This window comes from Pelobates fuscus, chromosome 9 (assembly GCF_036172605.1).
Source record: "Pelobates fuscus isolate aPelFus1 chromosome 9, aPelFus1.pri, whole genome shotgun sequence".
NCBI lineage: Eukaryota > Metazoa > Chordata > Amphibia > Anura > Pelobatidae > Pelobates > Pelobates fuscus.
This window is the reverse complement of record NC_086325.1, coordinates 34,461,244-34,474,645: the sequence shown is the minus strand read 5'-3', so window position 1 is coordinate 34,474,645 and position 13,402 is coordinate 34,461,244.

Below are 13,402 nucleotides of genomic sequence, written 5' to 3'. Positions count from 1 at the left end.
GATCTGTTCCCAAAATTTGAAATTAACAAATAGTTAAAAGTCCTTTATTGGTGAAATATAAGATGGGACATCAAAACAAAAAGCTATCCCAGTAATGACTTGCTGACTAGAGGATCGAGTCAGTTATGGCAGTCAAAAACCGAGAATCAAAATATAACAGAAAAGAAGAAAAATAATACTAATAGTCATAATACGGGTGATGCGAACATGAAACATACTCATGTTTAGCCGGGTAGGTAAAGCATCACGGTGTCAATATAAAAAACAATTATAATCCCAAGGAGTAAAGGGGTCAGAAATACTCCCAGGAGGCTTGTCTGAAAGGACAGGACTCTAAAGCCCAAAACGGCAAGTATAGAGTTAATGTCAGTAGTTCGTGTGAATACACACGTAGTCAACATTCAGTGATCCCCTAGATGACAGGATCACCTTCTCTGCGTGAATATGCCCTGCGCTACTAAAAGTACGCTATGATTCGATATAATGTTGCAATATAACGTGCGGATATAATATAGAGTGACAAAGCACCCAACTCGAGCAGAATAATGTCCGAGAATAGTACACAGTAGCTGAAACAACACCGGGACTATAACAAAGTTACAGAAATGGTTGTAAAGAAACAGGTATCAAATAGTAGTGATAGACCTGATAACATACAGGGATCCTGTTCAGAGAATGTATTAACTGTACAGATAAACAGAGATGTAGTGAGAAAGATGCCTTCATGGGCATCTGGTACAGGAAAGGGGAGTAAGGAAATCAGAATGTACGAGACAAGTCCTCCTAATGGAGGGGAAATGCTAGAAAACCAACCCTAAGATATAGAGATCATATGGTAAAGCCCTATAGATAGGTATGAGGATAACTTAAAGTATGTGCCCCTGACGGCAAATTGCCGTCAAGATCCCAGAGCTGACTGAATTCCCTGATCGTGGTATGTATTCTTCGGTCTAATCAGCATGACCCAACATAATAATATGGGGACCAGTCAAGCAGGTTTGTAGTGATGGCGGTCGCTGTTGCTGAATGAATGTTCGTTTAGAACGGCTGACTACCGTCTAGAATTAACAATCAAGTAAAGCCAACTTATAACAGATACTAATAAGGAGCGCAAACACAAATATATATATCGCACCCCAGATCCCACAGCTGACTAGATACCCTAGTCGTGGTCTATAATCGTCAGCCTATTCATCATAACAAAAAATGATGATAATCGAGGGACCAATAATGCAAGTAATGCAAGTCTGTTAGTAGTTGCTATTACCGGTTAAACAAATCAAAGTTTGTAAGAGAGGCTGGCTGCCGTCTCGTGTAAAAATTAGAATCTAAATGAGGCAACCGCCAGTCAATACTTATAGAGGAGCACAGAGAGAAAATATTGCGCCCGACACGCGTTTCGCCTAAGTTTGAGGCTCATCAGGGGGAATTGATTCATCGGTTACCAGTTGTTTAAAAACCCCCGCCATTGATTCTGATTGGTTGTATGTAAATTGCAATCAGCAGAGCGGGTACGGTGGCTCCAAAGGGTCAAAAATAGACAGACAATCCTAGCGAAAGTGATTGCTAATAGATCTAGGGCAAAAGGATGTAATCTCACGTAAGGAAAAAGAGACGGGTCACTGGAGAGGAAGGATAGATTCTCCCAGGTCCCAGACAGATAAGTCAAATTACACAATCATTGTGCAAATCCTTGAAAAATCTAAGATTGTCAAAAGTCATCACTGTTAGGTAAATGATGATGTTTGGCCACCGTAAGAGCTGAAACTGATGCCCTAAAAAGGCAAACGTTCACAAAGAAAAAGAGTCACAGACCAAAGAGTGATGATCCGTGGGTACTCTTGGGATAGAGATTATAATATGAAAACAAAGTACTAAGTGTCACGAGAAGATAGTCATAGATAGAGGTGGCTAGTACAAATGTGTCAATTAGCCAGAGGGCGAATAGCCTCAGTTCATATCACAGTGTCAATCAACAGTGCCACTTCATGAAATGATCAGATAAGAGGTTACTTTTTTTTATATTGACACCGTGATGCTTTACCTACCCGGCTAAACATGAGTATGTTTCATGTTCGCATAACCCGTATTATGACTATTAGTATTATTTTTCTTCTTTTCTGTTATATTTTGATTCTCGGTTTTTGACTGCCATAACTGACTCGATCCTCTAGTCAGCAAGTCATTACTGGGATAGCTTTTTGTTTTGATGTCCCATCTTATATTTCACCAATAAAGGACTTTTAACTATTTGTTAATTTCAAATTTTGGGAACAGATCTTTTTCCTCTTTCCCTTTTTCCCTCCCCTTTCCCCCTTTTTGTACAGTACATTTCTACATTGGGTTACCCCCTACCTTCTGTTCCTTGACTCTATAACAACATTATTAAGGCCATCTTCGTTAAACCTTTTATCCCTTTTCTGCACCTGCACAGCTTGCAACAACAGATTTTAAGGAAATTTTTAACAAATTTCTACTAAGAAAAACTGTTCTCTCTTATTTATTGCAATTCAAGTATGTGTGTGCGTGTTTGTAATCACACACTGTAAACTGTGTTTACATGTTTTAGAATGTATGTGATGTGATATTGAGTATTTTCTCATTTTAAATTTTTTTTAGCAAAGATTAAATCATGTTGATACCTTTAAACAAAGTTAAACAAAGTTCGAAAATATCAGCAAGCAATCTGTCATTTAAAAATGCATCATTGCAAACAAAGAATGCCACCACATTTTGTATTTGTAAATATAGTTGCCACATCGTTGTCCTAAAAGTGGCTGGAAATTTAGCTTTACATATTTTACGTGATTTACTTTCCTGTACTAGTCGAAGTTCAGTTGATTAATCTGCATCTACCATGCATAAAATACATTTTTCTGCAAATATGTGCTCCTGTCCCCTATTAACCCTTTCAGGAATAAAGTCATTAAAAAAAAGAACATAGATAATTATATGAAGGTGGGAAGGACGCTTATGAGAAAAGTGTTTCAGAGTCAGTGGACAGATGAGCAGAACAAACTTCCCGTTCAGCCACCATTAAAATGCCCATGGGAAGATCACTGGCAACAAATGCAGATTATAAAAATACAAATTAAACTTGATCCCTTTGGAGAAGGCCAGACAATGTAGGAGTGTGAGGGCATTAATAAAAATACAGATAGCGATGGTCAACAGGAAAAATATTAACATCATTTTATTAAAAAAAGTCCCTCCGTAGCGATAATATTGTTTTGTAAATTATAAAAATGACCCGTTGTAACTTTTACATGAAATTCTAAAATTGTAAGAGAAAATTATGTTGACAAAAAAATAATATAATGTAGACTAAAATAGTTACATTGTAACCAATCTCTAACATTATTATATTTTCATAATCTAAAGTCATTTATCAACCCATGAAAACTCACGGTTTAGTGAAGAGAGCCCAAAGACTTACAAACACAAAGAAATCTGTTCTCATTGGAATCCCTTTAGGGATATCTGCCCATATTTATTTCAGAGAAGATATAAAAAGCAAAAACAATATAAACACATAATACACACAACAACAATAAAATCAATTTATGTTCGGTGTGTGTATATATATATACGGTATATATATACACATATGTCCATTCACTCTCTAACGGTTAAAATATACACACATTATTTTATGAGTATATAAACCATCTATCATTTTGGTAAGCCAGTTACCAATAAAATAGATGCAGAAAAAAATTGCACACATTAATTACTTTTTTAATTATAGTGTATCTGTCACTAAGATTCCTTGATCCTATTAAATTAGCATTTAGAATTTGTCTACACTTTTTGTTTCCATTTTTAATTGAAGAAATACATTTAGCTATGTTTAACGATTGTGCCCATTGCTGTCTTTCTGAATAATGAATAGTTAGCAATTTCTTAAAGGTTTGCAAAGTGCAAAAGTCATAACTTTCAAAATCTGTATATAGAGTTCCTCACCCAAGTGTACATACCAACGTTTTAGTCATAACTAAAGTATGAAGAGGAAAGAATGCAGAAGAAAAAACAGAAAATAGAAAATTATGTCTGAAGATAAAAATATTTATGAGAAAATTGTTGAAGCTCGATCTCTCTGGAGAAACACATATTTTATGTCTTTCCATCTTCCAGAGCCAAGGTCAGAACATGTTGTAGAATGCTGGGTAAAATCTCCAAGAGTGGGGGGTGAGTAGGAGGCATCTTGCATGGAAGATAATGTTAGGGCAAAGTCTGCTTCTAAAATAGCCCATCTTGGACAGATGGAAGAGTGAAGCAGTGGGTTAAAAAACAGGATTCCAGTGGGTATGGTGAAATGGTGGGGTGAAGTAAGTTGTGTCACTGGCGTTGTCCAAAGGGAGCAGACCCACCTGAAATATGGCTTGTCCACCTTTGGAACTGGCAGGTCACCGTAATATGAATGCCTGTCAGGCTACCTGCCAATTACACAGGCCAGCCCACTGAAGAGAGAGTCATCATACAGGGAGCACTGTTTAGATTCTCTCTGCAGGTTACTAGTGCCCTTACCGTATGTCTAATGATGCACTTGTGCAATGCATTTTAAGAACATAGCTTTTGAGAACACCAGGGAACAAAAATGTGACAGAGGTACAGGACTCTACAATCAGGAGTGTCAGGCCAAAAGCTGGATGGTTGCAAGGCCTGCTAGTCACTAGAAGGATAGATGAGCAAATACCAGTTTCTCTTCTTGTTTTGGCAAAGTTTGAAAATTAAGGATAGATAGACAGACAGACAGACAGGACTTCACATCTTTTTCCTTATGTAACAGTAGAAATTGCACTCAAAGATTTAAAAGTGATATAAAGAGTTGCAATTACAGTACTCATGGTATCTGAGGCAATCAGAGGCAATCCTATTAAACCAAAACAATGCAATCCATCTTGTTTTCTGATGATCCCAGGCCCCCCTATAAATATTATTTCAGTATTTTTAGCTCATTTTCATTCTTCCTTTTTGTTTGGAAGACATTAGATTGTATCCATCTGAGATGAAATATAAATTGTTGGTGGCATCTTGAAATATTGCATGTACGCTACTAGAAAGCACTCTAAAAATGTACTGAATTAAAACAATATAGTGAAATCATTCATGAAAGTAATCATTTACTGAATATCCATTATTTCGTTTTTGTATGAGCCCGAATAATTATCTATTTTAAACAAAATATTTGTTTCATAGATTGTGTTCTAAGGGAACGTTTTCTTACCAGTAAGACAAGATACAAGCATTCTGTCTGAATATTTAAATTTACAAACAACCTTGTGTAAAATTAATTGGATCATTATAAGCCTATTATTTTGTCTCCAAGGACTTGATGGTAAATGCAAGAATGTCCCTGTAAATTAATGCACACAAGCATACAAAATGTTTTGTCTTTTCAGCATGTTTTATGGTAAAAAAGAAAGACCATAACAATTGTATTTTGAATATTGCTGTTGTTAGCTTAATATAACTATAACAAAAACAAAAAGCTAAATATTTTGTCTTTCTCTGTGGATCATTTGGAATGTTCTTGAGCAAAGGCTAAAAAAGCTAAATTAAAATAATAATAATAATAATAAAAATAATTGTTATTGTTATTATTATTATTATTATTATTAATAATAATATTATTATAATTACTATTAGAATGATTAACTTTTTCATATATTGAGTTTACCCCAAGGTGGCTCATAAAACTTTAGTGCACATGCTTGAATATTAACAAATCCACAGTTATTAACAGCTGCTATTATTACCCAGTTCAGTAGTATTTATTTAATTAACCTGAGAAATATTCAATACATTTCCAAACTTTTGAGGTATCCAGTTGTAAGTAAAACTTACTTTCTCATGTAAACACTGTATTTTCTGAGAAAATACAGTGTTTACATTGAAAGCTAGGAACACCTCCAGTTGCAGTCACTTAGGGTGAACCAGAGGGACTTCTGAATTAATGGAGGCATAATATGCCTCCATCCACTCAGATCTGCTGTGCACGAGCATCCTGTGATTCAGTATCTCCTCCCACTGCATGCAGACACTGAACTTTCCTCATAGAGATTCATTGATTCAATTAATCTCTATGAGGAGATGCTGATTGGCCAGTGCTGTGTTTGAATCATGCTGACTCTGCCCCTGATCTGCCTCCTTGTCAGTCTCAGCCAAACCTATGGGGAAGCACTGTGATTGGATCAGGCTATCACATGTCAGAAGACTTCTTGTCTTTCCTGAGTCTAACAGCATGCAGATTTACAGCTTCTGGCTTGAATACAATAAGATTTTTACTATATTTACTATATTTGCACTGGTAACTATAGTGTCCCTTTAAATAATGCTTGATATTTAAGTAACTACCACAATAAGTGCAAATTAATAGATTGGTCATGGGATGACATTTAGATAAAGCAAAATAAAGATTTTGGGGACAGTACATATAACCCCTTAACATCAGTACTCGTATATACATGATTATTAGAGTAGGCATTCATACCAGGCAATTGTGTGTAAACTATTTGCATAATTGCAAATTAAATTTCTTTATTCCAAACAAATTTTGGTTGAAAATTATGCCTTTTTTGGTAAATCCTGAAAGTCACAGCTCAGAATCACTAACAGCCACAGTGATCTTCTTTCACTCAGCTGAACACAGACTAACTCTGTGTTGAGCGCTCTCCTCCAGCAGATCCATCATTCTGAAGTGAGGGGTGATTAGAGGATAGATCAGTAGCCTGTCCTCGGTGTCGAAACTGCTGCTGACCAGGGAGGGTGAGTGGTGGACAGATCATCAGTTCTATCTCTCCTGCCTGTCTGTCTGTACTCACAGAGGAGCTTGACCACACTATCAGCCACTCTCCTCCTATGAGCAAGGTAAAGGGTGGCTGAAAAGGAATACCTATTTTTGTTTGCATACTGCTTGGTAGTGAAGGAATCAAAGGGGTGAACTTTTGGAGAGACTCAGAAAAACAAATGAGAGAAAGTCTGAAGCATATTGTTAAAGGAAAATGTCATACTCTTAATGGCATGCATGAAAGGACATGCTCAAAGGATTGCAATCAGTGCATGCAGATATGGTCACTTGCCAAATTACAATCAACTTAATTATTAAAAGCAAATATTTAATACCCATCAATTGGAAAAGCTTTTTTGAAAGAGCAATGGGAACGAGAGAGGTTATAGCAGAACTTGGCATGAAATGGAGTAATTTGTTTCAGACTCTGTTAGAAATGGGATAATCCACTACAGTACCTTTGTTGGTAGTTTGTAAATAAAAGCAGTGCTAACAAAACAAGGGAAAAGTAAGACACCTATATTGCACAAAACTCATTTTATTGCATGTGCCAATCTATTTGCTTATCGTCTGTCTGCCTATCTATGTAATCTGCCTATTTCTCTAACTATCCTTTTATTTGTACATTACTCCTTTTTTATCTGAACTTTTATTATAGAGACTCCATAGTTTATCTATCTATGATTGAATTCCCACTTTGAAAGGATGATGGAATTATTCATTTTTATTGGATAGGTTTAACATATTTTGAGTTTGCAACATTTTTATCCAGCAGTCCTTTTTAAACTTATAACATTAAGGGAGGCAAACGATTAAGTAAATGTGCAATTTAGGAAGGACATAAGGTAAATTATTATTATTATTATTGCTATCATTATTGCTGCTTAACCTTTATCTCTGTGATTAATGGAATCTCTACAACAACCTATAAAACCTCAATTCGTATGTTGCACATTTATCAAATAATTGATTACGTTAACCTGCTACAGTGTTGGCGATGCAATATATTGGAAATTAAAACAGGCTGAAAGATTGATAGATGTCGCACTTAAATATCTCTTTCTTGGATACTCTGGTACGCTAATCTAAAAGGACATTACACATCAGGACATAAGGTAGCAGGTGAAAAAAAGAAACGGTGGTTATAAGAACATGTTAGACATTATAGAAAATAGATATTTCTGATATGTGCTATGGGGGAGTTGTGAGATGGCAGTTCATTTCTAATTGCAACCAGTAATGGAACGCAAAACCGGAACAGGAAGTTATCCGAGTGAAATAAACAACACCTGAAACTGACTGAATTATCAATTATTTAAAAGGAGAATAAAGTAAAGAACATATTACAGCAACTGAGGAAGCCTCCTAGGGAGGTGAAACACGTTTTGCTACACCACTAAGGACTTATCATTTACACTGTAAGAACTTTTTTATTCTGATTTTATTTATATTCATACTTTGTGCACTTTATTGAAATTAAAGCACTTTAAGCCAATACTGGAATTTGTGGCTACAATCAAAAAGTTGAAGCTACTACAGAATGCAGAGGAGGGAGTGGGGCCCTAAAAATCCCACCAAGCTGATATCTTGAGCCTATAACTTAATCTTAATAATTCAAATATATATCCCTCAGGGACGTAGTATTAGGCAATTCAGATGTGGATGCTGCCCACCGTATCCTGTCTGCATCCTCCTCACTGTACTGCCATATTTCCGCCTGTTCTACTAAACCACCAGCCAATGTGAAAAAATCTTCCATAGATGAAATGGGGATAATAGATTGAATCCAATATATACAAGTATACACAAGTACTCTCCAAAGTACCAAACACAATGTTCAAAAAAGGTTAATGTAAATCCAGGAGCAAAAAAAATCTCCAAAATTAGGGTGCATAGAAAGCTAGCTCAAGCCACTGAGCCATGTATACAACAAGAAAAATAATCCTGCACTCCACTCCCAAGGTATGTTTGCCCGGTGCTTGTCCAGCAAAATATAGAAAAAGAAAACAAGATAGCACTCCCAGGACTTGTAAGTCAAAAAATAAAACTTAACTTTTAATCAGCTTGCAAAAATTGACGTTTCAGTCTGTTAACCACAGACTTTCATCAAGACTAATACACACACTGTAAAAACACATATAAAAACAAAAATACATATTAGCAATCAACTTACCCACCACCGAGATAATTGCATCTCCCTGTCAGCTCAGTCCGGGTCTCCCGCGGGTTCCGCCGACGTCAGTGCGTGCGTCAAAATGACGTCATCACGTAGCGCCGGCGTCATTACCGCATCACGTGACCACCCGTCCGGCAGCATCATGGGGAGGTTGTTGCCATGGAGAAAAGCTCCATGGTAACCACTAAAAGCAAAACAACACACAAAAGGCTAAAGAGGCAGTAGAAATACAGTATTATACAAAATTGTATGTTAGAAACACCCCAATATAGAATATATCCCTGATAAATAGGGAGTTTATATATATATATATATATATATATATATATATATATATATATATATATATATATATATATATATATTATATGAAAAATGATTGACAGAGTTCTTCTTATTAAACCCAAAGAATTTTATATTAGTTTGATTTATTTTCTCTTGAAAACATATTTAATATTTACCATTATACCATTATGACCTCATATTCTGTGGTTACTCCATTTGCAAAAGTTTCATTTTACATTTGTTGCAGAATGTTAGCAGAGTTTATGGGATTATATTTATAGAAAAGTTGATTTACGAGGAGCTGTAAAGGTGCAGTAAGTATTAGATATGTTGGAGATTATTACATGTGCCACTCTTAGAAGCACCCTCAGTAACTTGCCATCCAGAATTCTTTTAGGCATCAAACAATGCAGAATTGCAGGTAAGGTAGTAGCTGCACATAGAGGTGGATCAGAAATTACATTTTGAAAAAGTACAGAGCATTTAGCCAATGCTGCCTGGTGCACAATCCACTTTGATTGTAATTATTATTATTATTATTATTATTATTATTATTATTATTTTATTATTTATATAGCGGCAGCTGTACAATGGGTGGACTAACAGACACGTAATTGTAACCAGACAAATGAACGCACAGGAACAAAGAAGTTGAGGGTCTTGCTCAATGAGCTTACATGCTAGAGGGAGTGGGGTATAGTGACACAAAGGGTAGGGTAGGGGTAATGAAATAGGTTGTTAGAAAAATATTCACTGAGAACTTATTTTTGACAGTTGCAGGAGAGGAGTCATATGGGGGGGGGATGAAAACCTGCTTACAGTTTAAATGATATGCGTTCCTGAAGAAGTGTGTTTTCAAAGCTTTTTTAAAGGAATGGAGACCTGGTGAAACGGAGAAGGGAAGGGAGTTCGACAGAAAAGGTGCAGCCCTGGAGAAGTCTTGGAGGCGAGCATCAGACGTGGGAGTACGGACAGAGTATAGACTTACATCTTCAGCAGAGCACAGGGCCTCAATGGGACATACCTGTGTATTAGGGAGGATAGGTAGGTTGGAGCAGCATTATGTAGGGACTTATAAGCAAGCACCAGCATCTTAAATTGAGCCTTTTATCTAACTGGAAGCCAATGTAGGGACTGCAGGGGATTGCAGTAGCCAAGGCGAGAAAGAACAGCAGCATGGACCAGCACCTTAGTGGCGTCTGGTGTTAAATAGGGGCGGATGCAAGCTATGTTTTTGAGATAGAAGCGGCAGGATTTGGTGATCAACTAGAAATGAGGGGTGAAGGAGATGTCGGAGTAAAGAAGAACACCTAGGCAGCGAGCCTGCAAGGTAGAGGTGATGGTGGCGCTGTTGAATTGGAATGAGGGAGACACGGAAGATGGGCGGAGAGAGATCAGGAGAGGACAGGTAGATTTGCATGTCATCTGCATATAAATGATAATAGAAGCCAAAGGAGCAAATGAATTTACCAAGAGAGGCAGTATAGATGGAGAAAAGTAGGGATCCAAGGACAGAACCTTGGGGAACACCAACAGAGAGGGGTTGGAGAGAAGAGGCAGAGCCAGAGAAAGAAACAATGAAAAAGCACTGGGAGAGGTTGGAGGAGCACCAGGAGAGAGCAGTATCTCGTAGACCGAGATTACGGAGAATGAGAAGAAGCTGTTGATGATCAACAGTGTCAAGGGCAGCAGAAAGATCAAGGAGAATTGGGATAGAGTAATGGCCACAAGATTTAGAAGTGATTACATCGTTGGATACTTTGGTCACAGCTGTTTCAACAGAGTGATGAGCGTGGAATCCAGACTGAAGCGGGTCAAGCAAAAAGTTGGATTCGAGTAAGTCTATCAATCTCGAATACACAACTCTCTCAAGGATCTTGGAGGCAAACGGCAGTAACAATATAGGGTGGTAGTTGGATGGGGAGTTGAGGTCAATTTGGACTTTCTCAGAATTGGCATTATGGTTGCATGCTTGAAGAGTGAAGGAAATGTGAGAGGAAAGGGAGAGAATGAAGATTTTAGTGAGAGGAAGAGCAAGAGAGGGAGATAGGGTGTGGATGAGATATGAGAGAACAGGATCGAGGGGACAGGTGGTAGGGCAGGAGGAGCAGAGCAGAGCAGAAACCTCTTCCTTTGTAGTAGGTGCGAATGAGCATAGAACAGTGGAGTAAGTGGGGTTGAGTGATGTATTGGAAGATGTATTTGAAGGGGAGGGAGAGAGGTTAGAGATCTCTTCCCGGATTGTAGAAATCTTCTCAGTGAAGTGAGTTGCAAAGTTTTAGGTGGACAGTGTGGTAGCAGGAAGGGGGAGCAACAGGGTGAAGGAGAGCATTAAAAGTGTGAAATAGGCATTTGGGTTGGCGCGACTGTGTGCTTATGAGGGTGTTGAAGTAATTTACTTTTTTTAGATGTCAGGTCAGCTTGGTGTGCCAGGGTTGTGATTTGAAGTGCTTGCTGTGTTTAAATGTAGGAGGTTCCATGATGTCTAGTTGAGAGGAGAGAGTGGAGTTGTAGAGTGAGGTTGCAGAGTTAGGACAAGTGAGATTTGTGATGGGTAAAAGGAGAGTTTGGAGTTTGGTGGAGAAATGCTGGAGATCAAGGCAGTGGAGGTTTCTGCGAGATTGGAGAGTTTAGGGTGGTGAAATTTGGGTACGGGGTATGCCGATTTCAAAGGTCAGCAGATGGTTGTCAGATAGAGGAAATGGAACATTGCAGAGATTAGAGGTAGTACAGAGATTGGTGAAGATTAGGTCGAGAGTATTTCCGGCTGTATGAGTTGCTGAAGTAGAGCACTGTGTGAGGCCGAAGGAGGAGATTACAGAGAGCAAACGGGAGGCCTCAGGGCAGTTCAGTTTGTTGATTGGGATGTTAAAGTCCCCAAGTATGAGGGAAGGCGTGCTAGTGGAGAGAAAGTTAGGTAGCCAGGATGAAAAGTGTTCAATGAATAGCCTCGGATGACCAGGGGGGCGATAGATGATGGCAATTCATAAAGGAGCGGGCTTAAATTTGCAGACAGTGTGAACTTCAAAGGAAGTAAAGGATAAGGCAGGGGCAGGGATAATAGGTTGAAAGGTACATTGAGGGAAGAGAAGGATACCTAAACCACCACCTTTACAGTTGAGTCTGGGAGTGTGGGAGAATTGTAGTCCATAAAGAAGTTATGGAGTAGCTGTATCAGAGGGGGAAAGCCAGGTCTCCGTGAGCGCTAGTAGTGTGAGGGAATTAGAGATGAAGAGGTTGTGTATGGCTGTTGATTTAATATTGCTACAGACAAACGGGCATTCCAGAGTGCACACCGAATGTTGGTAGAGGAGGATAAACTGCAGCGTATTTGAATGAGGTTTGTGTGGTTTCTAGTTGTTTTAGTGTGAGCAGACGAGGTTAAGGGCCCTGGGTTGGGAGTGATGTCACCAGCTGCTAGAAGTAGGAGGAGAGATAGGATGTGTGAATGGGTTTTATATGGGCGAGTCTAGGATGAGTTTGGTTGGGAGCAGGAGAGAAGGAGTAGAGAAATTAGTGCAGGGCATGAGATGAGAGAAGAGAAGGTGGGTGTGTAGCAGAGATGCAATAATGTGGATGTGATTGTGTTGTTGAGGGAAGTGGTTGTAAGGAGAAATGTTGATGCTGAGGGAGAGGAGAGAAAAGGAAAAGAGGAGAAGATAGAGCTTGTACCTGTGTACACTGCCATCTGTTTTACTTTATACTGGCAAACATTGTTTTTTTTCTTTTTCTTTCACTGCCATGTTTTTTTTTTCTAATCTATGCCAATATTGATCTTAATCTTGCTAACACTGTTCAGTTTGAATAAAAATGTTACAATATTTTTCCTCCATAACTGGAGATTTTTATCTTTTCTCAAGGAAGGGCCAGGACTTGACTTGAAGGTCCACAATCAACCAAATACTAAATGATAACAAAACCAACATAGAAATATCTGCACAGCTAGATGTTCCTGGAACCATATTTCTACAAACACCAATATACCAATGAACAGTTAATTGTAAACAGACAATTTCCTGCCCAGTTCATCTCTCTCAGACTAGAACTGATAGTGTGAAACATACATAGACATTCTGTAGGAACTTGATGCAGAGTGGGTAATATTATAACTGTTTCACTTTCTATATATTGTTTTAAATTGTAGATTGTCC